Here is a 23,949-nt window from a genome sequence, read left to right on the forward strand (position 1 = left end):
ACTGTCCACGCTCATTCAGATGTCTGTGTTAGACTTTGCCCAGGCCCACTCCCAGAGAGGCCTTTAATCTCTCTCCTAATCTTTCAAACTGTTTGTCCTTTTAGCTCACTGCATGGAAAAGATGAAGAAGACCAACAGCAAAAAAAAGGATGCTGAAAAATGTGCGTCACATTGTCAAATATAACTCCAATCACCATGGAAACTGAGTAACAGAGTGTATCAGTGGGTGCTTTTTCACAACTCTCTCTCTCTCTCTCTTTCTCTCTCGCTCTCCCAGACATACACATACTTTTCTTTTCATCCCTCTCCTTGTGTCTTTCTCTTCACTAAAATATATACGCACACTTTTCTGACTAAACACAATCACATGTTGAAGGAACAAAATTTTTTGTGAGATGGAGGGAAGGTGAAACGTGACAGTTAAGTTTGGATGGAAGGTTCTAGATACATTGCAACCCCATTGTCAGTATTTGCTTTGTCTTAAAAATGACTATGTGGCAGTTTGTTTGAAATGATAGTTTGTTATTTAGGTAGGGCTGTAAGAGGTGCCTGACAATAATAAACAACCAGTTTGGTGAACTCAGAATTTTACCCACCAATTGAGGTGGTGTGAGTATCTGATCCGGGTTCCTTCAGGTTACCCCCTTTAAATAGACAGAAGATTGTGTCTTTTAGAGCCCTTCCAGGCACAGTCAATTGGTAGGAGACCACAGGGCAGGCGTAGAACTCGCTGAAGGGATTAAATCTCCCAGCTAGCCTGGAAAGACCTTAAGATTCCCTGAGAGGAGCTGAAAAACTGCTAGAAGGTGGGAAGTTTGGGTTGACTTGGGTTTGCCTGTTGCTACTGCAAGCTGACCCCAGACAAGTGGATGGATGGATGGATGGATGGATGGATGGATGGATGGATGGATTGAATAGATGTATTTGCTCTGCATAATTTTGCTAATATCAACCTGTTATCTCATGATTGCAGTAGATCAGACATTTATTACAGCAGCAGAACATGCTTGTGCTGGCGTCCGGCTCCAGTGTCATCACTCCTTGCAGTGATAATATAATAAACCAAAGTAGGAGCCTACATGTGCTTGCTGGGGTGGAGGTGACTTTAAAGCAAGGGTGTAGGACTGATTTTATGCAGAGCAGAGAGAGACACCAAAAATCTTGCACCTTTAATAGACTGCCATGTTACTGAAGAGTACTGAAGAGTTTCACAGTACTTTGCCTCTCCACTTGAAAGCTATATTGTTTTAGCTTTACTACAACACACCACATGTGTGGAATTTCCCTTGCATAGCCGTATGCTGCACCTTTCACTCATGTCAGTCTTTCTACATCTCTTGTGTTTTATCAATTCCACTTTAAAAACAGAAATCTACCACTTCAAGTCTAACCCATTAGAATTAGAAAACATATCTAGGATTATAATTAATTTTTTTGTCAGATTTGTAATGATTTCTCTTCATTATGTATCTTTTAGTTATTTTTTAGAAGCTGAAAAAATGTATCATTTATGTGCACTGATTTATTCATAAGTGACCTTAAATTTTCTTGTGGGAAATTCTTCATAAATATAATTGTGTATTCCGTTGTAATTATATGACATGTTTATAGAAAAAAAGCCTTGAACTCTCATAACAAAACCTGAAATCAGACACGCTTAATGATATTCAGATCACATTTTCTGTTTTATTGAAAGTACAACAACCACAGAGAGGTGTGAAATTAAGAAACAGCGTAGTGTCCCTTAATAAGCGATGTAAAGTGTGTCTGCGACATGGTATCAACAAGCACTGGCGGAGAGAAGGAGACGACAGGGCTGCAGATGAATGAATGCATGCAGATGAGCATTTGAACAAAGCAAATATGTAAATGAGCTTCACATACAAATGGACATAATGATGTTGTACTGTTAGGGATAGACAGTGTTATTAAAACAATGATTCCCTCTTAGATGAAAGTGCGCTGTTACATTCCCCCTCAGATGAGACGCAAATGCCACACGTGCGCACTCTTCAGTGTGTGTTCGAGAGGGCTGCACACAAGCACGGAGGGAGGAAGAACATTCCCATTAGAGCGCCCATTAAGTCTGATTACGAGTGATTACCGTCTGTTGGAGAGAGATGACCGGCCCCGTCCTGCTGAATTAACCACATAAACAAATATTTTCTTTCTCTTCTCATAATACAACCACATCCTGTGCCTTTTTTTCTTCTTCTTCCTCTTCCCTTGTGTCTCGTTATGAACTTAGCATGACTTCTTCTGTTATTTTGGCCCAACACCAGACCTGAGCGCTCACGTCTGCCTCACTGCACATGCTGTTTTGTCACATGTTGTTTATTTATGGACGCTTTCCTCTCAAAATGCCATTCTTTGCTCAAGGGTTTGACAAAAAGAAAAAAAAAAAACGGTAGATATAATTCCGCATTTGTGGGCCACTTGTCCAAAAGGGATATACATTTGTTGTGGGATATTTTCCTTCTTAACCACATGTGGAAACCATCAATTTTTTATGTTTAAGTAACTGGGAGCTCCATTGTTAAAGATATGTGTTACATGTAGGTCATCATAGCCTGATGTAGTGTTCCAATGACATCCTGGCACACAGCCCCAGTATAAAGGGGTCAAAGACTGTTCCAGGCCTTCACTGTAACATACTGTATTTAATTCTGAACCTCCCAGACACAGAAGATCGTGTAAAATTAAAATAAAAACATAATTCAGAGATTTGCAAACCCATATTCAACTGTGTACAGCACAAAGACAAGATATTTGATGTTCAAACTTATTAACTTTAGTGTTTTTTGATTAAATAAGAACAAAACACTGAGAAAGATAATTAATGCATAAAAACACCTGTAGCATTCTACAGGTAAGAAGGTTAACAGGTGATAAAATCAATCATTGAGTATAAAAGGAGCACTCCTGAAAGACTTAGTCGTTCATAGTCAATGATGGTATGAGGTTCAGAGAAGATTTCGAGAATCTGGAGAAATCTCTGCACAACAGGAAAAAGGCTGAAAACCAACACTGACTGCCAATGACCTTTGACCTCTCAGGTGACACTGCATTAAAGACTGTCATTATTCTGTGACGCATATTACAGTGTGGGCTCAGGAACACTTCAGATAAACCATTGTCAGTTAACAGTACATCACTGCATCTACAAATGTAAGTTAAGTCTCCACCATGGAAAGCCAAAGCCATTTATCACCAACATCAAGAAACTCCATCCACTTATCTGGGCCACCTAAAGTGGAAAAGTGTGTTTTGGTCTGACTAGTCCACATTGAAGCTTAAGCTTGATGAAGCCTGGCATTAGTTCATGCTGGACACAGTAGTCATACCCCCAGCTGTGATCAGCTGACAGCCAGCTGATCCCAATTATCATCTCCCACCTCCCACAGCCAATCACAACTCTTCCTCTCAACACAGCAGTGTATTTAAATATGACATACTTCTCACTAATTCCTGCTTGCATTAATGCTGATGCATCATGCTGCTGCTGGCAAAGCTTACCCAGCCTTCTCCTTTATGGCATAAAGCTTGTTGCACCTTCATTCAGATTCATGCTACTATGGATTCCTTGCTTTTGAACAAATTTTATTGTATTCAATACGCATTGTCATGAATGTATCTATCCATATGGGGGCTTCTAGCCAAATGCTCCCTGGACAGTCAAAGCATGCTGCTTGACTAACCCAGGGAGCATCTTTTGAACAGAGCCTTCTCTGCAAAGTAAAACTGTATATCCATTTTGCAATAAAATGGTTAAATGTATGAACAGAATGTTCCTGAAGGAAAATTGTTTTGGGGAAATAATGGCATTAAGAGGAAAGAACCATCCAGATTATTATCAACACAAAATTCAAAAGTGAGCATCTGTGATGGTGTGGGAGTGTATTCTTGCGTACAGCATGGGTCACTTACACATCTGTGATGGCACCATTAACACCGTGAGATACATACAGGTTTTGGAGCAACGTATGCTTCCATCCAGATGAGTTGTTTGTCAGGGGTGTCCCTGCTTATTTTAGCGAGACACTGCCATGCCACATTCTTCATGAGTTACAACAGCATGGCTTCACAGTAAAAGAATGCGGGGCCTAGACTGGCCTGAATGCATTCCAGACCTGTCTAACATTGAAAATGTCTGGAAGCATCACTGTTGTTACTCAACAGTGCGGGGCACAAGCAAGAATGGGAAACACTCTTCTTTCAGTACTTCAACATTTAGTGTCTTCAGTCCCCAGAGCATTAGGAGCAAGGTGATGAGCACTGTGGTGAACATGCTCCTGTCCCTTCTCTTTGGGAACGTGTTGCAGTCATCAAATTCAGAATGTGTAAATATTTCCAAAAAGCAATGCAGTTAATCGGTTTGAACATTAAATATCTTGTCTCTGGTGTATTCGGTTGAATATAAATTAGTTTGAAAAGGGTTTGGATATGACTTTGTTCTGTTTTTACTCACATTTTACATGTCCCAACTTTTTTGGAATTGTAATTTGTTTGTGTTTGTTTTCTTAATGACTTAATTGTCACTGAAACATAGTGATATCTCTGTATTGTTACTGAGAAGCTTTTGAACATAAAAACCCAGCACTTTGAGTCATTTTTTACACCACAGAAACATGTTTGTGATTGTTTGCAGCTTTTCCAACGACCTACTGGTTTTCTCTGTGGCAGGACTGTGATTTTCATCTCCAGCACTCATTACTTTGTGTGTTTTTCTAGGTGTTTCTCTGGGGGAGCTCAGCGGCTCCTCAGCGCTGCCTGGAGTCAGACTTCACCACTTCCTCTGGTAAGACCTCCATGTTTCTCAACTCCCCACAGTCAGAGATGTGCAGCCTGCAGAATGCCAATACACAGAGTGTGCCTCAGACTGAGAGACCTCCCTGCTGTGGCCAAGACTCACACAGACACTGACATAGAAAATCCATGTCTCTGGAGTGGTGATGTAAATGTAATGAAGCTGTAATCTTGGTACTGATCCAGGCGAGATCATTATGTGGCAGACTGATGATCTGTCAGATCATTCTGCTTCTTGTCTGGGAGTTTGACAGCTGAGTACTCTGTGTGGGGGTGTTAGGGTGTATCACAGAAGAAGATGTGTGACTACAATTAGCTGAATTTTAATGATATTATGAGTATCTCTCTAAAATTGATCCTGCTGATGGATGACTGATCATCATGGCTACACGATTTAAGGCCCAGCTTTAGGCCAGATTTTCCCCCAGATGAATGGAGCAGGGGACCTGATCAGGGAACCTGATCTTAGGAGTCGTAACTAAGACTGGACGATACAGGAGATGACTAATATTGCCATTTTTGTCCTCGCTGTGCTGTATGTTTAGATTGTTTTTACATAAAAAAGGAAATTGTATGATGTAAATTTTCTTTTTTTCTTCCAGTGCCTATAAAAAGTATTCACCCTTGGATAATTAAAAAAAAATCAATCAATCAATCATGGTCAATATAATTTGGCAGGGTCATTTCCTGGTACTGGCACTCAGTGGTGTATGTCTTCCCTCGTTCTCTCATTTCTCTTCATTCATGTATTTACTGATCATTTTAAAAGATGATGATTGTTTTCATTTATTGTAAATGATCTCTTGCAGCCCTGCTGCAGGGCATCTGGGGCCCACCAGGGGTCTGTGACCCACACTTTGGGAAACTGCTTTAACAGATATGCACATGAAGCCGTAACAGTGGTAAGATCTCTAGATTAATCATATGTGTTAATGCTTTGACACGGACCCTCCTTGTTCTTGCACTAAAAAAATTTTAATTGAGATTGACATAATGATGTGATTAAGAAATCATTAAACACATTTATTTTTATATAAACATGTGAAAAACATTTAAGAGTTGGCTACTGTGGCATCAGACGATGTAATTCCTGTGTCCGTTCAAGTTGACTTAAAGTTCAGAGGGGTTTTAACCACACACAGACAGATTGTTTTTCTCAGCGTCTGACAGAGAGGAAATCATGACGGAAGTAGACCTTTTTTTTAAGACTGAGACTTTCATTAAAGCAGGAACAGCTGTTAAGTCAGTCCTCTTCAAAGCCTCCAGAATTCATTAGAGGTTGAATTTAACAGTGTTTTATTTTTTTTAACCAGGACAGCCTCACTGAGATCAAGAATCCCATTACAAGAGTGTCCTGGCAAAGACAGGCAGCAGAACATTTAACAGAGTAAAAGACATGAAACATACATTGCCTATAGGAAGTATTTACCTCCTTGGATGTTTTACCCTTTTATTGATTTTATGAATCATGGTCAATAGAATAAAAAAAAACGCTTTTTAATGTCAAAGTCAAAACCGATTTCTACAAAATGTAAATTAAATAAAGATATGTAAGGTAAAATATGTGATTGCACAAATATTCAACCCCTAACTTAACAGGGGTCTAGCCAGTCGGTGCTTGTAGTCTCCCAACTGGTGAATGTGTCTCAAGTGATTGTAGTATAAAAACACTTGGGTCTGGAAGGTCCAGTCACTATAGTTATTCAGTATTCCTGGCTACCAGTGCACCATGAGGACAAAAGAACACTCCAAAAAACTCAGAGAAAAGGTTATTGAAAAGTATAAGTCAGGATGGATAGAAAAATAGTTTCCAAGGCACTGGACATGCCCCGAAGTTCAGATTTCAGACACCAAAATATTACTTTTTTGTCATCAGACAAGACACCGTATTGGGGTGGACACCAAACACTGAACATCACCACAAACACATCATCCTCACTATGGTGGGTTGGTGGCAGCATCATGCTGTGGGGATGCTTCTAAGCAGCCGGGCCTGGAAGGCTTGTAAAGGTAAAGGGTAAAATGAACGCCAAAAAATATAGGAAAATCCTGGAGGACAACCTTAGTCCATCTGCAAGAGAGCCAAGGCTTGGGAGTATATTTATTTTCTAGTGAGACAATGACCTGAAGCATACAGCAAAAGCTACACAGAAATGATTTAAAGACAGCTAGGTGAATATTCTGAAGTGGTCAAGTCAAATCAGAGACCTCAGTCCAGTAGAGCATATTTGGTTAAACTTGAAAAGGGCTGTTCAAGCCGAAAAAACAGAGCTTGGGCAGTTTTGCAAATTAGAATGGTGTAATTGCAGTGTCCAGATGTGCAAGCCTGATTGAGACCTATCAACACAGACTCAGTAATGTGATTGCAGTCAAAGGTGCATCTACTAAAGACTGACTTGAAGGGGGTGAATTTTTATGCTGTCACTTATTTGACATTACATATTCTTATTTAATTGACTTTTCTTTGGAAAAATCTGGTTTTTACTTTGACTTTAAAGAGGGTTTTTGGGGGGTTTTATTAGGTCAAAACGCCAGATTATACTAACGATTGGTTCATAATATCAATAAACGGCTAAAACATTCAAGGGGGTGAATACTTTTTATAGGCACTGTAGACTGTATTTTTTACACATACATGCAGGCTTCAACCTGCAGCATGTGCCACTAACATAACAACACTCAACAAACCAATCTGACATTGTTTGTATGCTGTGATCCTGCATGGTCTGAAAAAATAAACCAGTTCATCATGACATGACTGCACAAGATTTCCGTCAATGTGAAGAAATTATGCTCTATTTCATCCTTTTTTTTTTTCAACCTTGGACTTGTCCAATAGTCTGATTTTAAATTAAATCCACAAGGAAATGATTCACTGGGACAAGTCCTAATAAGAACCAATTATAAGTGATTAATTACTACAGTTTTTGGATTGGGACGCAAGGGTTTATAACAAAATCAAATCACTCTGTCTTCAAAATTAATCAGGAAAAAAACTGTTGAATTATATAACTCTGTATCACAGACAGTTTATTAAAAAAACAACCTCAATGCTGTTCAAACCAACGTGTCCATTTTAAACAGTATTGCTTTGGGATTTCTGTTCATTTTGGCTTAAAGTTGAGTTTGAAAGTTTGATGAAGCATTTTCATGTCTGGATTTATTTAGCAGATGTGATTGGAAGCTTTTGGAGCGCATCATATGATTTCCATCAGCAGGTAGAGTCTGCCCAGCTGTCAGAGAGAGAGATTAAATCAATACGGAGAGAGGAGAACAAATGTAGCTAAGACCAAATAATTTTAGTGAAAGTTGACTGTATTTGGATATTTGACAAAAATAAAACAAAAAAAACCCCAAAAAGGTATATTTGAACCTGGTGGACTTACTATAGAGGTGGTCTTTGTACCTTCTTTTGTAGGATGTCCTATGGCATACTGTTTTGTTGTTCTGATGAAGTTAAGTGAGATAAGATCAAAAGTTGGGGCGTTGCCTAAAATGTAAATAAAACAGAATGCCATGATTTTCAAATCTCATAAACCCATATTTTTTCACATTAGCATGTAAACAACATATCAGATGTTGAAACTGAGGTATTTTACCTTTCCATGAAAAATATTAGCTCATTTTGAACTGGGTGGCAGCAACCCATCTCAAAACAGAAGGGACAGGGCAACAGAAGGCTGGACAGTCAGTGGGACTAATGAATAACAGCTAGAGGAGCATTTTGTAACTCTAGCATAATAAATAACAGATCCGTAACATAACTGGGAATAAAAGGAGCATTTTAGAGAGACAGAGTCCCACACAAGTAAAGATGGGCAGAGGTTCATCAAGTAAATTGTAAAAAAAATTTTAGAAAAATGTTCCTCAACATAAAATTGTGAAGACTAAATAGACCACCATCTGCAGTACATAATATCATCAAAAGATTCATAAAATCTGTTGAGATCTTTAGGTCAATATTGGTGATCTTCAAGCCCTAAGGCAGCACTACACTAACAACAGCCTTGATTCTGAACTGCAAATCACTGCATGGGTTTAAATCATAGTCTGTCAACACAGTTCGCCATGCCATCCACAAATGCAAGTTTAAGCTGTATCATGCCAAGAAGAAGCCATGCGTAAACATGATCTAGAAATGTTATTGACTTCTCTGAGCTAAGGCTAATTTATAATGGAATGAGGCAAAATGGAAAACTGTTCTGTGGTCAGATGAATCAAAATTTGAAATTCTTTACAGAAACCACAGACACTGTGTCCTGCAAACTAGAGAGGAACCATCCAACTTGTTATAGGTGCACAATTCAAAAGCCAGCATCTCTGATGGTATGGGGTTGCATTAGTGCCTATGGTGTGGGCAGCTCACACATCTTGAAAGGCACCATCAATGCTGAAAAGTATACAGGGGTTTTAGAGCAACATTATGCTTCCATTTAGACAACATCTCTTTGAGACAAGACCTTGCAATTTTTAGCAAGACAATGCTAAACCACACACTGCATCCGTCACAACAGCATGGCTTCACGGCGGAAGAGTCCAGTTGCTGAACTGGCCTTTCAACAACAGAAAACAACTGGAGCATCCTAAAATAAAAATCTAGCAAAAAATGACTCAGGACTGTTGAGCAGCTTGAATCCTACATCAGTCAAGAATAGGATAACATTCCTCTCCCAGAAAGTCCAGCAACAGGATGCTTCACAATGGTGAGCCTGTCCCTACTTTTTTGAGATGTTTTCCTGCCATCAAATTCAAAAAGTGAAAATATTCTTCATGAAATAGAAAAATGTCCCAGTTCCATCATCTGATATGTTGTTTATGTTCTATTGTGGATAAAATATGGGTTTATGTGATAACAAATCTGTTTTTATTTACATTTTACACAGCGCCCCAACCTTTTTGAAATTTGGGTTTCACGTGATGTGCGAGAAGACTGTTGTCTCGGTATTGAACCTGAATAAATAGGAAGAGACCACTAGAACTTAACAGCTTATTCAATATTTTGCTTAATATCTAAATAAGGTGCCATTAATTTGAAACTCTTCATGTTAATTATTTTTACTATTTTGTTTTATGTAAATCTGGCTAATAATGTCCTATAATATCATATCCTGTGTAATGCATTAATGTTCTTGTACAGTTTAAGAATTGTGGTGTTTTTATGTCAATTCTTGACTTTGAACATTTCACATAGATTCAAACTGACAGATCAGATGGGTATTTCACCACAGACATGTCTCAAAATGTTATTAGACTTCTGAACAAAGAGCACCCTGTTTCCTAAAATCAACTCAACGAGCGTGATAACTATTTGACGTTTTGTCCGTCACATGGGAGCCTTTCTGGAAATAGTTTCAGCTATAAAAAGAACAAATTGAAATGCTCCCCCTGCTATTTATCAAAAGTTAATGGGTCTGATTTCATTTTGTGTAATTAAAATGTTAAAATTAAAGTGTTGAGTGAAGTTGTTTTCTTGATTAAAACTGACAGCAGCTAAATTTATCCCGAGGCTTGTGTTACACGGTAATTTGAACTCCAAAAAAAACCAGCATTGTGTGCTAGAAGGAGGGAAATACTTTATATTTACATGTGTGGCAAATCATTTAAGGAAAGTACAGAGCAGAGATCTAGATGAAAACAATGAATGCTTGTTTCTCTACACATCAAATAATTAAAATGGCAAGGAGCAGACATTAAGAATGTGAGGAAGATTATTGCTTTGACTTATGGATTTCAAGAATAAAGTTGAGATAAAATCAAACTTTGAATCCAAGTCCCTGATATGAGACAAAATAAATCATAGGAAAGCTAATGCTTTATTGATTTGATTTTTTTACTATTTTATTTTGAGGATCAAGTTAAAAACTACCAAACAAAGTAGTTTAAAGAGAGAGCACTGAGAATAAAGTCAAAATTTCAAGGAAAAAGTACATCAAAAATCCAAGGATGTAGTATTGAATTAAAGTGCTTTTGATATTGGTTTCAAGTTGAACAGTCAGACATAAAGTCAGAGCGTCAATAATGTCAGAGTGCTGAGGATGAAGTCAAAGAGACAGTAAAGTCTGTAGAGAAACTCTTAAAGTTAAAAAAAATGCTGAGAATAAGATAAAATATACTGGAAATAAAGTCAAAGCATTGAGTATGGAGTTCAGCAGACGTACAGTGAAAGTGTCGAGTAAGGTTAAATTTCATGGTTGAACCTAAGAGAAAATTTTGCTTGGACCTTTTGTTGATGTAGTCTCACATCCGTTGCCTACTTTAACATTGAGCAGCACAAAGTGAAGAAGGCTTTTGTAAAACTCGACTTACTGGCTAAACCCACATCCTCTGTTTCTTGTTGCTTGATGTAGCTGCAACATTTTTTCCTTTTGCTTATTAATTGATATTTTTGTCCAGAAATGTACACTACAAGGCAACTGAATTGAGTCTTAAGTTATTTCAAAAGGATTTAGAGCAGCTTCACATTAAGGATCAAAGAAAACTTGACCCTAGATTCTGGCTCTGTTTGGTCAGTGTGAAAGGTACTCCAGCCTAAGCCTGCCTGAAGACATGGTCCAAACCATGATTTCACTTGAAGGGGGTGAATATTTATGCAGTCACTTATTTTACATTATATGTTTGTTATTTAATTGATATTACATTGTAAAAATATTTTTTCTCTTTATGTCCCCCTCTACAGGAATACAGAACTGTATCTTTACAGACCTGAGTTTCGATGTAAAGGGAAAGGATTCTCCTCTACTGTAGATATGCCATAATTTGAACTTTGCGAATTCTGGCTGGGACTTTTCTGATTTTGATGATTTTATGTAGCGTCTCTATGCTGTAGAAGTGTCCAGACTGATAGAAACTTACAGTTTTAATTAGCATCTATTTTTCTGCTGTTGTCAGGTGATGGAAACATGTTGTTCAGAAGAGAAGGAGAATAAAATGTCTGGTGCTGCAGCTCCACGTAGTGTTCAACGGTAGCTGCCACTGTTCAAGACTCTTTTTGCTCTCCAGGCCTCTGCATGGGCCTGTAACTGAAAGACATGAATAAAGCTGAAATGTCAGATGTCAAGAACAATACATTTTTATGAATTTCCCATGCCTGGTCTTCACAATGCTCTGTATAATTTGGGAAAATGTGTTGGAGCTGAAATGTAATGATGACAAGTGAGATGCCAAACATCATTTTTGAGTCTGCAGCTGATTGTTAGCTCCAGCTGTCAGCCGTTCGTCATGTCTGCGACCTCTCTGCTGCTTGTTGAAGCGCTGCATGGATTATTGGTTGGACCAGCTCAGCTCTCAGTCTCCGGTGAGGGATAGTGCTGCTGTTTTTTTACAGTGTAACAGGAACACAGCACACCGGATAGCCTCTGTGTATCTAGGATCCTCTCTGACATTGGCCTGTGTGCTTTTTCCTGGCAGCCACAGAAGTTAATGTAATATGAGGAGAGCACTGCAGACTCAGACACAAAGTCATTCAGTTGATTCTTCTGTTAGCTTGAATTCTTTAATGAAAACACCATCTGCTGTCCTTTTCTGATACACGTTGCCATGATGACGGGCCTGGATCACATTGCACACTGTGATGCAGCTTCGTAAATTAAGTATTAGAAAGTAGCGGGCATATTGGGCAGTGGATCAAGATCCACTCTTATCTGAATGCCACCTAAAATAAGATGCATTTTGGTCACGGCTGTGATGACTATTGTGTGCTGCTGCTTGTCGGTGTTGATTCATGATGCAGGCCGACGTTGTGCACAATGAGATTACCAGTGAGGACTGTTAGGAGGGCTGACATTTAGACTCAGATAAAACCCTGATGCCCTTTACGATATCAAAACAGCCAAAGCCATCATTTTTATCACAGGTTAATGCAGGATTTACAAGATGTAGTATCCATTAATTGGACTTTTTCCCCCAAGTGGGTTGTTTGCTCTGCCTCTGTGGGGAAAGAAAAAGTATAAAAATATACAGTGCTGTGAAAAAGTATTTGCCTCCTTCTTAATTTCTTATTTTTTTCTTTCTGTCTTTTTTACATGTTTCTCACACTAGATTTTTTTGGAAAGTTAAGTTCAATTTTATTAGCCACACCCAGGGCCTGATTACTGCAAGACCAGTTTAATCAAGAAATCCCTTAAATAGAACCTGTGTGACAAAGTGAAGTAGGCTAGAAGATCTCAAAAAGCAAAGAAATTCAAGAACAGATGAAAAACAACGTCATTGATACCGATCAGTCTGGAAAAGGTTGCAATGCCATTTCTAAAGCTTTGGGACTCCAGCGAACCACAGCGAGAGCCATTACCCACAAATGGAGAAAACTTGGAACAATGGTGAACCTTCGAAGGAGGCCGGCCTAACAATATGACTCCGAGTCCTCTACAGGTTTCCTACAGTAACATATGTTGTGTGTAGGCAAGTATATTTACAATAAATGCTCAGCCTCATATATGAATGCATGGTGAAACAGCAAGTATATCTTTGGCCTTGCAGGAAACTTGTGGCTTGTAGCTCTGCCTGGTAATAGTGGAAGCCTGCTGGCATTCTGTACCCAACTGAATCACTCTTTCCATAGTTTCTGCTTCAGTGTTTACTTCATGTGTCACTTTCACTTTAGTTGATTTGTCTTTCTCCCAGCTCTTCTTCTTTGCTCATTTATTTTTACTTTTCCTTTTTACCACAGCTAACAAGCCAACACTGACTTGTTGACTGTTGCGGATTGATCTGGCTCTGCAGAGTCTATGATCTGAAATAAAAATAGCAAGAGTTAAACCAAACACTCTTTTTCAATGATTAGGGCTGCATCCTTAAGTAGCATTGTTTTATTTGGAAAAATGGACCACAGAGTGACGTACCAATCAGATCTGAGTACTACAAATCAAGGTTATGAATAGTCTTAAGATTTTTAGTTAAGTGGTTCCCATTCAATGGGTTTAGGCCCCTCCAAAGGCTCTTCAGGGAGGTCTAAGGGGATTGTTTGACTTGTTATGAGAGAAAGAAGAAGAAGAAATAAGTTACACAAACAAATCTGATTTCAGTCTTTGGCTTTTGTGGACTATAATGTTGCTTTCTTGCGAAATTTTGGCTACTTTGACCTTTGTTTGCATTGATTTGTCATTTATATAAATCCATGTAAGGAATGTCTATTTACTTAGATTAGCAGCAGCATGTCTTACAGAAAGTATAGTAAAGAGGAAGTGAGCAGGTCAACCAATATCTTCCTTTTCCTTTTGTGCAGTGGCAGGAAACTCAATATTAAACCAACAGCCTCTGTTTGTTTTTATCGTTCTGTTTTTATTGAAGAGAAAGTGAGACAATGATGCTGTAAAATGTTAATTGCCCAATCCGAAGATGAACTCTGCCCTCAATCGGCAAAATAAGAAAGCATAAATGAACTCTCAGAGGATGTTTATCTTGTTTTAAAAAGCTGCAGAGATATCAACTTCAACAATGAAGGACTAAAGGGCTTACAGAGATAACTTTTTTCTCTGAATGACAGTGGAAGATGACCTTGTCTCTCAAGTAGGCGTTATTTTACTATGAAAACAACATAAAACACCTGAAGGACAAAATTATACTTAAATAACAGAGCAGTTTAGGGCCTGTCTATTTTTATCAGTTCTTGTCTCTATGAACTTTATATTGGAATACGCCTCCACGCAAGTGATAGCTAGAGGACAGAGGCGCTCTGTTTTAAGGTTGTTTGTTCACATCGATACGTTCATACAAACCGTTCTTGGAAACAGTACGCCTAAAGAAAAGAGGTTTCATCCAAACTTGGCAAAAATGTCCACTCAGACTCCGAGATAAAGTGAGACGATTTTGGAGGTTGAATGTCAAAGGTAAAAGCCATTGTGGATCATGTTCATCCTTGCTTTTCAACCTCATAGTTTCTGAAGAGGCCTTGAGATTTTATGTCATCCAACATGGTTGGACCTCGAAACAATGGGCTGAATTTGCTTATTTTACATACTGAGGTTTGGTAGATACTCTGGAAACCCAAATATATGTGTAAAGTACTAAAATAGTGTTTTTTCATATGATATGTCCCCTCTAATCAGCTGTTTGAAGGTATCCTTGACAGCTTTTTAAAGATTGCCCTTTAACATCTGTTTGTTGAGACACCCAGAGAGCTTATATTCTTTCACCAACTTTCAACACACTTTTTCTTTCAAAATTATCAAATTAGACTGGCACCATATAAAAAAGCATCAATGTAGCAACGGTCTCAGGAGAAAACAAAAACGATATCCAACCCTAAATCCAAGGCTGTAGGAGCGAGATTCATCCATGGGAAATGTTCTTCTCTGCAGATATCTTAGTTATAACAAAACTGAACTAGCAAAGTAAGGTGTTTCAGAGCCATTTCTAAGGCTTTAGAACTCCAGCGAACCACAGTAAGAGCCATTATCCACAAATGGAGAAAGCTTGGAACAGCAGTGAAAAATCCCATGAGTGACAAATGCTCAAAATTTCTTGGGGCAGACCCCGAACCCCCCGACCCCTGACCCCCCTGACCCCCCCTCATATTTTATTGTACCTACGGTGATAAGGTGACCCTGTACTGTAGTCCAGTTCTAATCTCTAACATCTGCTCTACCAAGTTGGCCACTTAAAAAACTGCACAGCTCAACAGGTTTTCCCTGAAGTGTTCAGGCGTTTTTCTTTTTAATATGTAAACTGTTTAACATAGGGTCAGCACTCTTGCTAAAATTTGTTCAGAATAATATTACAATACAGCATAGCAACAGAATAGAGGCATGGAATTTGTCAGAAATCATCAAATTTAAGCATTTATGGCAAAAAAAAGTCTCTTTATCTTATGCCATTGGACATCTTGTAAACAGGGCATTAAATAAATAGAAAATTCAGCCCAGGTCCGGTCTTTTCATTTTGACCGCTTGCTGCACAAAATGTAACAGTAACTTTTCTCAGTTCAGGCCCTTTAAAAAGTCTTTAAAAGTCTCAAATTTTGATTTTCAAAAGTTTGTAGAAAGCCTGAAGAAAGATCGGCGTTTGCCATGCTATTTCATGACAAACTGTACCGAGCCAATCTGAGCCTATTTACAGAAAATGACCATACACAAGTGTTGTCTGATTCCAGACTTTAGATGGAGGCTTTAAATCCATGCCAGCCGCCATTTTTCTGTGAGGCGGCATACAACTCTTGCATTTGATGGAGCTTCTTTGTGCATATCTCACTTCCTGCTCCTATCTGGTGTTCTTCACTGTGACATGATGTGCAAACATCCAATTCTATAAACTTATTCTATTTATGTGGATTTTTGGTAAAATATAACCTTCAAAACACAGTTTCCAAAAAAAGATATCAAACAAAGGGTTAGATATTTATAAAATGAGGAAATGCATTGAGATATTGTGCCTAATTTTTAATATCTGTCAGTGTAATGCACACACAGTAACAATTTTGCGGGGGGGGGGGTCCATTTGCTATAAGGGGGTGCTTCCTGTGACAAAGTTTGAGAACCTTTTCATTGAATCTACTCTGTTACTCTACTCTGTTAAGGTAGCATTTAAGATCTTTTTCAAGGCTCTTTGTTCAAATTGGCTCACCCAGACAAATGTCAAACTTTACATGGAGTAAATGTTGAATGACTCTTTGATTTAACCATGCAGTTACCCATAAGAGGTAGCTGTGAACCTTTGACACTAAAGGATGTTGCTTCTTATACAACAGTGTTCATTTTTGCCACAAAGTCTGGGTGTTCAGTTTTCATTCTGACTTTTCCAGTTCCAGAGCAGCTCTGAGAAGTTAAAAGACTCTAAGATTGAACTCTTTCTCAGAGTGCAGGAAACCCTGTGTATGCATTGCATCATGTTGTGTTCCTCCCCCTAACTCAGCTACACATTGCCAAAGAGGAGCATTCAGTAGAAATGTCTTGACTGAGAGGCAGTTTGAAGATATGGGAGCTTGAACATGGTGAGGGTGAAACCTTTGATGCACTCATTCATTTTCTCTCTCTCTCTCTCTCTCTCTCTGCTCTAACAGGATGCTCTCTGGTCAGAGCTGAATGCAGTCAGAGAAATGCTCCGTAGTTTGCAGGATTATGATTCAAGTATGGTTGTAATTAACTTTATATCAGCCACAAAGAATGCTGACTTCATCCATGCCTCAAGCGTGCTGCTGTGTTTTGTTGACTTGTTGTATCGCGACCTTCTCCTTTCATAGATTTGTTGGCCTCAATGGTGTTGGCAAACTGTTTTACAGGTTTACACTGATTAAAAGAAAGCTTGTGAAACTTTTTTAATGATAGGCCAGGTAGGGAATTCTCTGCTAAACGTCACCTGAAGGTCTCTGTCTGTTAGGGATGTGCATTTTAAGGAAACTACCCAAGAGTCACAGAAGATTACTCAATGACTACTTGATATTGGAACCAGCAAATTCCACAGGCTCAACAGCATTTGGTCTGCACCACAGTTTTGCTCCGACAGTTGGCTCACACCCTCAGCCATTAGGTCTATTTTTGAAGCGCAGCACAGCCGATCAAGAGTTGACAAGTTAAAGAGAAAAACATACAAGCAACATGTTACTTTGCCTGTCCAAGTTTGATTTGGTCTCCAACTTGCTCTCTCTTTTGATTTAATGTTGTTATAGTGATGGGATAAATCCTTGGTTCCCAACCTGGGGTCCGGGACCCCCCAGGGGGGCGCCAGAGATCTTAGGGGGGGCGCGAGGCTTTGTCTGCTCTGAGGCTGCCAAAAATAGGTTTGCAAATATTGACTAAAACCATGATAAAGCAGTTATAAAGTAGTTCATACAAAGGTCTTTTGTTAAGAAAAGTATGCATGGACCTTATTTAGGGTTTTATCAGTGCAACAATTAAAATCTATGTTGATTTTTGGCAGCAATGTGTCACTTTCTCTTCTCTCCTGGGTCCTAGGGGGGCTCTGCTTTTCTGAGGAGTGTGTAGGGGGGGCTCCAAGGAAAAATGGTTGGGAAACACTGGGATAAATGATCATCAGTCTGCACATAGTGTTTTATTTTGAAATTGAGCAAATGATTTGAGCATTTCCATGTTTGACTTCATGTTCGGGTTCTGGTAGCAACTTTGCCAAAAAATAGACTGCATGTAAAGGGGAGGGCAGAGGGGAAGAGCAGGAGTCAGAATGTGGCACGTGCTCTGCAAAGACTAACACTGACTAGAAAGACTGTAGTATTGTAGAAACTGCTGCTAACAGACAGTCCAGGAAGTTTGATGACCTGGAGTCAGTCAGCTTGGTGCTAACACATAATTGAAAAAAATACTATAAATGACCTAACCAATTTGCACAGGAATCACAAGATCAGATGAAAATAAAAGGAGGGATCTGGAGTTTTGTGTAGCGTGCACTAAGCATGCAAAGATCAATGTGCAGGTAGAGTATGTGGAAATTGAGGGTTACATAGAACAATGGTTCTCAGCTGCTCTAGCCTCAGAACCCATCTCCAAGTCCTCCAATAGAATCGAGACTTCAGTTTGTTAGATTTTTAACTAATCAGCTTTATTGAATGTAAAAATACAGTGCAGTTTAGACCTCAGAAGTTACAAACTATGTAACATAAAGAAATGGTCAAAAACAAACGAGTTTCAATAGTACTGCATAGACTGTTACAGCACAGTTTTTATTTTTTCACCTGGCATTTCCCACTAAAAACGGCCCCACGACCCATTTCTGGGTCCTAATCAACCTCTACAGTAGGGGTAGACTGAATATCACCCCGACCAATTATTGAAGCCGATATTATCAATATCAAAATTTTATTTTACAGATAATGAAGTTGATTAATCATAAAGTGCGCTTCTTTGGTTGAACTGCAAAGTCTGTCTTCCCCTCTGGCTTTACTCCACAGTCTCTGCAAATGTCCTGTATCCAGCACAATCTGATTGGCTGGATATCACATGAGTACTAGCCAATCAACACTTAGGGTGAATCCCATTTCTACCCCTTAGCCCTTATCTGGCCCTACCCCTTGGTTTTGCGCATTCAGGTCAGGTGGTGTCTCAATTCTCTTTTGAATCGAGGGCTAGGGCTAAGGGCCAAGGGCTACATAGCCCTTGAATGAAGATTTTTAATAGACCACACTTGAAACCAAGGGGTATGATGAATTTCCCCTCCATGCACTGCATTCAATTGCAAAATATCACAACAGACTATGATGGAGGCACATATATGAAAAAATATATTTTGGCATAATGATTATAGAAAACACAACAGTTGTATTTTCTCATATATTCAATCTTTAGCCACTGAGGATTGAAGTTTATTGTATTTTTGGTATCTACACGTTTAAACGAGGGTTATTAATTGTATAAATAAGTGGAGAAGATCAACCCAGTATGAGATGGTCAAAGCTTTACGGTCACCTCCGATAACACAGCTGTTCATTGGCAGTGTGTGATGATTAACTGCAATCAAGTGGCGTCTCGTTTCTTAAGGGAAGGTTTTCACCCCTTCCCTTACCACTCTGTTTCGAGGGGCAAGTGGAAGGGGTAGACAAAGGGGAAGGGCTAAGGGAAAGGGTTAAGGGGTAGAAATGGGATTGGCCCTTAATCCTGCGTTCCACTGACACAGTCAGTGTATGGTATCGCTTCCTGTTTCCCTGTTTCTACTGTGTTTGTCTGTGACGTTGCACATCGGGTTCAAATATTGGTTATCAGCCTCATTAATGTCTAATAATCAGTATCCGTATCAACCCTAAAAAAAAACAACAATATCAGTCAACCCGCAGCTGTTCAGGTATTTTATCAGACATTGCTGCTTTCTTCTTCTTTTGTCTTTTAATGGCAGTTGGCAAACAGCTTTTAAATGCGGTACAGTCACTGTCTTGTGGTGATATCACATTACAACCCAATGCAAGTAAGAATAATTGATTAAAAAATCATATAGTTGCATGAACTCTTCCATTTCTTACATGCTTGACTTTTTGAATATTTGAGAATAGCCCACATGAATGCCTTCATAGATAATCTGCAGTTCTTCAGTCGTCTGCAAAGACAAAAGGATGATTATTTCATCCTTGTCTTTTACCTCAAATCACACATGCTTTTACTCTAAAAACTGAGGAAAGAGTACAAAAATCTTTCCTGGATTCAACTCATTATCCGATAATGAGGTAACAAGAACTGTTAAGCAGCAGAAGTTAATCTGTGAATGTTTGTAATGAGGAAAAGTACAGCATGTACCCTATTAGAGACCTATTTCCTGCTTCCTGTCTTACCCCAGGCTTCTGAGAGTGTACTCGTGGGTTTTTCACAATGCTATTTCTGTCCGTCTGTGTTGTGTCAAATTTCTGTCCATATCAAGCTTGGCACACTTCTGCTTTCATTTAAAGATGTGATGAATCGTGCATGTCAGAATTTCCCTTTTGTGAAGACAGTCAGAACCCCTGTTCTTGTCTCTTATGTTGCTATCGCTTCTCACTAACAAAAATTTTTCATGTCTTTGAAAGCCCTGAAAACTTTTAATTAGAAAGCTGTGAATCAGTAAAGAAAAGGAGAGTGATTATTACAGCTTTTTTTTCACTGAAATAAATGCAAAAGTGTGTCCAAGAATGCAATTCCCTACCCAGTGTAGAGTCTAAAAGGCATATCTGACAAATATAACTCAAGCTATGTTGTAGGCATTATCTCAAAAAAGAAATGTTATACAATTACACTTTGGAAAGGGCTATTATGAGTCTGTTATCAGGGCAAATTCTGCTTTATCAAAGAGATCAATGTGCTACTTGAGTGTGTTGACTTATAAAGCATGCTGTGGTGACAGTGTCCCATTTAGGTGCAAGTTGTGAAAATGCTGATTGTCAATTTTCCATACTGCAAACAAAAGCTTGAAGGGGAGATGAACATTTATAATGCAGCATGAAGTCATTTTAAGCCACTAGGGGCATAAATCAATGTAATGAAAGATGCTAAACTCATGAGTTGAGCTTGTCAGGAAATGCTGATGTAGTCTGGGGTTTAAAAGAGTGGTTTTCTTTGCCCAGTGTCAGTGAGATGTACATCTAGGTGGTGCCGTAATAGCCATTAAAATGTTGCGTCATCTTGCTATCATATTCTTGTTTGTACGTTTTGTTGTGTTTAATGTAAAAGCAGTTAGCAAATAGTTAAAACCCACAAAACAAATTACTGCATCTATGCAACGTGGCATGGAGCCAGTCAGTCCGTGGCACTGCTGGGGTGTATTGAAGCCTAGGTTGCTCTGATAGCAGCCTTCAGCTCATCTGTATTGTGGAGTCTGGTGTCTCTCATCTTCCTCTTGACATTTCCAGAGATTCTCTATGGGGTTCAGGTCAGACTAGTTGGCTGGCAAATCAAACACAGTAATACAATGGTCAGGAAACCAGTTTCTGATTGTTTTGGCTTCACTGTGTGCAGGTTCCGAGTCCTGCCGGCTGCTCTCAAATCTCCTGGTAGATGGCTACAGCGTTGACTCTGGACTCAATAAAGCAGAGTGGACCAACAGCAGCAGTTAATATGGCGCCTCAAACCATGACTGACTGTGGAAACTGAAAACACTGGTCATCAAGTACCTTGGGTTCTGTGCCTCTATAGTATTCCCACAGACTCTGGAACATTGGTTTTCAAATGGAATTCAACATTTACTTTCATCTGAAAACAGGTCTTTGGACCACAGAGCAGTGGTCCAGATATTTTTCTCCTTAGCCCAGGTAAGACACTTTTGACATCTGTGGTTCAGGAGTGGCTCAACACTAGGAACGTGACACTTGTTTCTCATTTCCTGGTCATGTCAATTTTCCATGAATATGCTTTGAAACAGCCTATAAGAACGGTCTCCTATTTCAGAAATTACCTTCTGTGGCTTACCCTCCCTGTGGAAGGTTTCAGTTATCGTCTTGTTGACAACAGACAAGTCAGCAGTCTTCCCCGTGATTGGGGTTGTGTGCTTTGAACCAGAGTGAGAGAATGAAGGCTCAGGAAACCTTTGCAAATTTGACTTTGCCACGATGTTCTAATATTCTGAGAAAAATCATTTTTGATTTTTGTGAGCTGTAATCTGTAATCATCAAGATTAAAACAAAAAGTCTTGAAATATTTCATTATGTATGAGATTAATCTAGAATATAAATATTTGGAAGTAGATGATATTCAGTTTTTTAAATGCACCTGCAAAATCAATTATCACTTGTAGGGAGAGTTATTGAGGTAAAATTTATAAAGAAAGACAGGGCTGTTACAACAGGGACGCACAGTCAACTTGAAGCATGCACATGCCACATATGAAAACTGTGACAAGGCGAGCTGAAGTGGACATTTGTGGCAGCCATTATGAATCTAATCTAAGGGTTAACTTTAAGACTTGTTCACCTCTGGTAAACATTTCAAATATTTGTATAAGGAATGGAGAAAAGCAGATAGTCCTTTACTCTATGAAGTGAAATGACCTACGGCTAGCTTAGTGTCACCATTCAGGCTCCGCCCAGAACATCACTGTGTGCAAACACAAAACGGTCTGTGGTCATTTCTGACTCAAAAGAAAAGATAGTGAAGGATAAAACCAAAACAAGAAGTTGTTCTCTGCAGTCTCTCTGCTGTTATCCATCAATGTCATTACAGTTTAGTATTTTTGCAGCTTTTAAAGAGATTACTCTGTGTCACTTTTCATCAGAAAACCCTGCTGACATCATAAGGGAACTTCCTTAAGCTCCTCCTGCACAACAGAAATTATACAAGTGTTTTAATATTAAAAAGTCAAAAATAGACTCTTTGTAATCTGTGTTTAGTGGTTGCAGCTTCCAAAATATTAGCAGGGGAATTGGTGCATAAAATGTCACCCTAACACAGGGAAATGTAGGCCAAAGCACACAAGTGAGCAGTCCAAAATCTCACAGCCTCACCAAGGGTCACCAGTGTTTTATAACGTCACACACAGCATTAATGGAGGTTGCATAATGCTTTTAGAGCGGTGTCAGGAGCAGGCGGGGTAATACGTTCGATCAGGGCAGGCTGGTGAGTTTACATTTCTTCTCTTTGTTTTGTCGTGCACAGCACATAGTGTTCCTTCAACTCTCATCATGCAGGATGTGGTAACTGTTGTGGTAGAGAAATTGTGCATCCTGGTGTAGAGGAGGAAGTGCTCACCCACAGTCTACAGGGTGCTGCTACGGCTCTAACACGAGGTTTATTACACACCCACGAGATCAGAGTGTAAACTCACGAGTGAATCTGACTTTCTATGTACAAAGTCTGTCGAGTGTTTGCATAGCTGTGAAACTAACACAGAGGGTGAACATTTGGCTTCAGAACAAAAAGGAGTGATTTGATTCCAGTTGTTGGAGTTTGGCATTCAGCTTTAACTTAAAAATCTGCATCAGTTAGTCTTAAACTTTGTAGATTCATAGCTTAGTCACACTGAAAGTTTCACATCATTTGCATCAAACGCAGTTCAGTTCAAACTCAACTTCTTCTTGCAAGAAAACCATTATAATGACTCATTTTTACTCATGGATTTCCCCTTAACTCAAACTTTGTCCTTGCTTGGTCCCGTATAGTCACTCCGACCATCAGCCAATAGAATTAATGAGCTGTCAAGTCGAGTTCACCGTGAAAGTAAGCATCTGAAATAGTAATTTAGTCTCATTTGTCACTATTAGTCACACTTTTTACTAAAAAGTTGTTTGTGACTTAGACATGTCTGCCTGTGATCTGTTTTCAATTTACAGAAAAAGATCCCATTTCAAAGCATTGACTCATGTTGGCTCCCTTGATACTTGTGCAGCGGTCTGCCTCGGTTTCTTTTCCTGTGAGAAAGTCAGCGCCAGAACTTTAACGTGCAGAATACACATTTATATTTATAGTGTTTGAAATAATAATAATGACAAAAAAATCTCTAGTAAACAAGAGCTGTGATAACATCAGTATTTCCGGTTGAGGCAAAAGTCTTTTGCTTTATTTCACACAATTCCTTGAGACGGGATGAATAATCACCTCAGAAGATGTTCCACCTCTTTTGAACACAGTTGATCTCTTATCTAATCTGAGACTACTTTTCCTGTCATATATTTAAACCTGTCTCACACTTAAAATTTTGTACATCATAACTTATTTTGAAAGTGTGAGAAAGCCCACACATGACGACAAATCCTGACAGATCAGACAGTTTTGTATTTTATAGTGTGTGGTATGCAACAAGATGACCAAC

The 23,949-nt window shown here is 39.0% G+C and overlaps 1 protein-coding gene across 8 annotated transcripts in view; it reads left to right on the forward strand.

The window, feature by feature from the left end:
• thrb (thyroid hormone receptor beta) overlaps window positions 1–23,949 on the forward strand; it is a 223,259-nt gene that overhangs the window by 122,113 nt on the left and 77,197 nt on the right. For 5 of the 8 annotated variants that reach the window (XM_041809841.1, XM_041809837.1, XM_041809842.1 and 2 more), the window contains exon 2: window positions 4,732–4,798. The gene's annotated coding sequence lies outside the window, so the exon portion shown is untranslated. Of the gene's footprint in view, window positions 1–4,731; window positions 4,799–16,711; window positions 16,730–21,355; window positions 21,458–23,949 lie in introns of those variants that run through there. The other 3 variants (XM_041809845.1, XM_041809843.1, XM_041809844.1) reach the window with 3 other exon arrangements.

Source organism: Cheilinus undulatus, linkage group 16 (assembly GCF_018320785.1).
Source record: "Cheilinus undulatus linkage group 16, ASM1832078v1, whole genome shotgun sequence".
Lineage (NCBI taxonomy): Eukaryota > Metazoa > Chordata > Actinopteri > Labriformes > Labridae > Cheilinus > Cheilinus undulatus.